This window comes from Peromyscus leucopus, chromosome 4 (genome assembly GCF_004664715.2).
Source record: "Peromyscus leucopus breed LL Stock chromosome 4, UCI_PerLeu_2.1, whole genome shotgun sequence".
NCBI classification, from domain to species: Eukaryota; Metazoa; Chordata; class Mammalia; order Rodentia; family Cricetidae; genus Peromyscus; species Peromyscus leucopus.
Window position 1 is genome coordinate 64,792,759 of NC_051066.1, and position 4,600 is coordinate 64,797,358.

Sequence of the window (4,600 nt, forward strand, 5' to 3'; positions counted from 1 at the left end):
AAACATCTATGTATATATTCTAGCACCTGAATTTACTTTTACTATATAAATACAGCTTTACATTTTATAAGTTTCTTCTTCTATGTGCATAACAGAAATGCATTCTGTGATTATATACATGCACATATTCATATATATGTATGTGTAACTTCATATGTGTACATATATATGCATATACCAAAAAGTGAGTAAGAAACAATGTGTCTATATGGAAAAGAAAAAAAAATGACATTATGGACTATCATGTAGTGGTAACAAACAAATTTTACATGTGAGTAAATCTATCCCTGAATTTGCTTACAATTGACAATGGACTGTTCCTAAGGAGGGAAAATCACTCTATTGATGATATGGCCACTAGTAGGTTTCCAATGTTGCACTGAAAGGCACCATACCCATAGGAGCAGCACTGATTTTGTGGGTTCAACAAAAAAAAATGAGGAACAGAGGAGGTCTTTGCTGTTGATATAGGAGGAACTGGAAGGAAATGGGAGTTATATTATTGATTATATACAGTATAAAAAAATCTCAGCTGTAGCATGAATCTCAAAGAGTCTTTATTAATAAAACAAACCCGAGGCCAAGTATTGGCATGAACACTGGAAGATCAGAGAGACAGAACAAGCCACAGCTAACCTCATCTGGTCAACTTCTCAGCTAATCTTGTTTCCTCAGACTGGAAGCCTCTGTGTCCTCATATCCGAATGGCTCTCAGCTGAACTGTGCTGCTCAAAATCTAAAAGCTTAATCAGCCAAATGCTTAACCAGCCAAAATGCTTCTAGTTTCCGGTCCTCACGCCTTATATACCTTTCTGCTTTCTACCATCACTCCCTGGGATTAAAGGCTTGCTTTCTGGGAATAAAGGCGTGAGTCACCACGCCTGGCTATATCCTTGAACAGATGGATTTCTGCCTCTGGAATGCTAGGATTAAAGACATGTGGTACCACTGCCTATCCTCTGTGTTTAATATTGTGGCTGTCCTGTTCTCTGACCTCAGGTAAGTTTATTAGGGTACACAATATTTTGGGGAACACAGTATCACCACACTCAACTATAAAGTAAAAATTAATGAATAAAAAATAGACAAAGTAAAATATTATGTAGATATAAAAATTGCTCATTTTCTGTTGTCAAATAGTCTGAAAACAGCTGTATGTGTAAGACTCACGTACCATGAGATGAACTGTCAGACATCAAGGTTTCAGGTCCACAGAAGACAAACACATGGCTCTTTATCATAAAGGGGGTGTTGAGAAAGCTTGATGTAGCTCAAGTTGGCTTCAAAGTAACCATTTACACTAGGATGACCTTAATCTTCTGATCATCACTCCTCCACCTCCAAGTGCTAGGATTACAAGATGTGACACCACAACCTGCCACATCAATAGTTTTATCAAGGTATTATGCACACTATAAGTCAACAAGAATGTGTGAGCACTAATGACAGCATTTTTTTAACAATGGCCACATGCATATGTTGATGTGAAAACTGAAGCACTCAAAACATAAAAGAATGTCATGGTGCATGTGTGTATAGAGAGAAAAAGACATAAAGTTGAGGGGTAAAAAGATGGAAAGGAATTGAGAGAAGGTTGGTTAGGCAGAAACATGGTAAAAACACGTTTATGAAAAAATTATTTAAAATGTATCAATTTAAAAGTTATACCAATTAGATGAAATTTACTCAGATAGTGTTTTGGAGAACATATAAGAAATAACTCCAAATACAACCATGTTTATATTCTTTATTCATATATACCCCATCTGAAAATTCATTCTAAGAATTAAATTAGAATATTTTATATTAGGATATGGTGCCATATCAAAATATCTTCTACTAGTTTATAAAATCAACACTTAGTGATCATCAATTTTCTCCTTTATTATTATACTCAATACAGATTTCTAAAATAAAGAAACATTGAACACAGAAATACCTAAAATATCCATAAAGAATGATATATAAATAAGACTTGCAAAATAAATTCACATGGTACTGTAATTAAAACACTAATAATATGAAGATTTCAACTATGAAACATTTTAATAATATGTTAGCTAAGAGAGGTATAGGAAAATTAAGTGTCCATTTATTGATATTATAGAGTACAAGTGAAGATATTTTAATATAAATTTTGGGACTATAATCAAAATATTTTACAATAAACATCAATGTTTTAACCACAAAATCAATTTCCATTTAAAGTTATTTAAAAAATTTGTTTTCAGGTTGTTTTTTACATTATCAAAAGTGGAAGTCATTTGCTAACATAGGATGATATATATAATAACATGCTTAAATTATTATACTCTTTCCATAAATTGTCATACTGCGGAGTCAACTCATTCTCACCTCCAAATACTCTTAGATTTCAAATCTACACTTTCATTTAAGGGCTTACATAATTGTTTTAAACTTATTTTAAAATTATCCGTGATCTTTTTGTCCCCAACAGTCATGAATTTGAACATTAAAGAACTGTCCTGTTCTTGTTAAGGGACCTCTCACTGTAGAAGCTGGTAATTGAGCCATTCCCTCCAATGGTGATCTTGGTGCATTTTCTGACCTATGCCAACTGTCTATATTGACTACTATTTCAATCTCACTTATTGTAGCAAAAAGCTAATTGTAGCATCAATCTATCTGCAAGAAACAGAACATTTGTATTCCTGCAAAATTTGTATATACTTAAAACTACCAGATGGAATAAATAGCAAGTTTGTCACTCTATGTAGCTGATTTGAAATGTATTTCAAACAAGTAAAATATCAGCAATAGTAAAAATAAGTTGAAGTTGAAAGGTTATTTTAAATCATCATTTATGTTAAATTCCATAAATCAATCTTATTTCAATCTAAAATTATCTACAAATAAAAACTGATTTTGTGTATGTAGCTAAGCAAATTTCTATGGCTGTCAGAGCAATAATACATTTCAGATTCCTAATCCTTTTTCTCTCTCCTCAGTGTTGCTCTGCTGATTATCTTAAATGGCTCAACTCACTTGTTTTACTATTTCTGTAATACAAGGGAATTCTGTTTCTTCCCATTTCTTTCCTAATGGAATTTTGAAACTTCTCCTTTGATATCTAGGTGATTCATCACATTTTAAATGATGAGCCAGGCCATGACTACTGCCATTCAAGCAGTTCAGTGCATTAACCACTTAATTTCCTAATCAGTTCAGAGGTAGAATCCTAATACTGAGAGACAATTAAGTGGATGAGAGGAGCTTAAATCAGACAACTTCACTTCATGAGGTTAATTATTCTGACCATAATGTCCTTTCCTGTGCCCTGTCTTAGTATGTAGTTGTGCAAATAGAACATTTTATATTGATTTTCAATACTGTATAGAGCTTAGCATCAGTTTGTCTGTCATGATGCTGTACCTGTGTTTTTCACAAATATCAAAGCATGCTACCTTTAATTCAAGCATTAGAATGCTGAATAGAGCAGTGTGTGAGTATGTTTTAATAAAATGGCAAAGTTTTGTTTGACACTATACAGATAAACATGCTGCCTCCTAGATTATTTGGCTTCAATTTGAAGATGACAAGTTGAAAATTATTTTCATTTCAATAAATTGGGGAAATATATAAGAAGGGAGAGAATAAACAGCCTATGAAGTAAAAAAGCAAGAAAGAAAGGGAAAAGGAACAGAGGGCTGAGGGAAAGAAGGAAGGAAGGAGGGAAGAAAGGACTTTGCACAGTGACAACTAATGCATTGGGCACTTGAGTTATTACTTTAAACAGCTATTTTCTGTTGTTTAGAGTATCATTTCATTCACTTATGTGTACCCTAACTTTGACCATAAAAAATCCTCATTAAAGATAAGGGATCTGTGCATCACAGTTGATAGAAAATTTCAAGAACACAATTATGAACTAAAAAGTCGATTATTGCATTAAACACATAGTAGCCTGACTACAGCATCCAAATTTAAAGTGTTTTATCACAATTTAAAAACGTCTCCATAAATGTAGAAATGCAACTCTGAGTCTCACCTTGTGTTGACTGTGTGTAAATCCTGAAGACACCTATCTCTTGTTTTCTACTGAAATCAGTTCATGTAATGGTGACCAAAATGCTATGTTTTAGCCAATGTCTCCTTCTGCACAGAAAAGAGAAGACCAGGTCTGGTATTGAAGGCAGCAGTAGTCAACTTACTTCAAGCATAGTCAACATGATTTAATAATAGAAGAAAAATGAAGGAGCCAAATTCACTCTCTAACTGCAACTGCAATTAATAGGTGTTCCGTTAGAGGTCATCTACCTGTGAGACTTCCTCAAAGCTCCCCTGGGGTTTGGATAACTTTGAGCTCCAAGAATATTGGAGACATAATTTTATTCACTTTTTCACTTGAGAGTTTGTAATGTTTTAATTTCCTTCCAAAGTTTTTAGAAATTTGAGGGCTGGTTCTGTATGAAACATTTTCACTTTCAGGATTAGGAAAGTTTTGTATATTGAATAAATTGTAATGTCTTTGTGTATAATTTAGGTAAAATGCTCACTTACTCACAAACCATGATAAGAGCTGAGTTTTTTTTCAAGAAATTTATCTATCAATCTGTATAATATCTACTGTTCTGTGAAA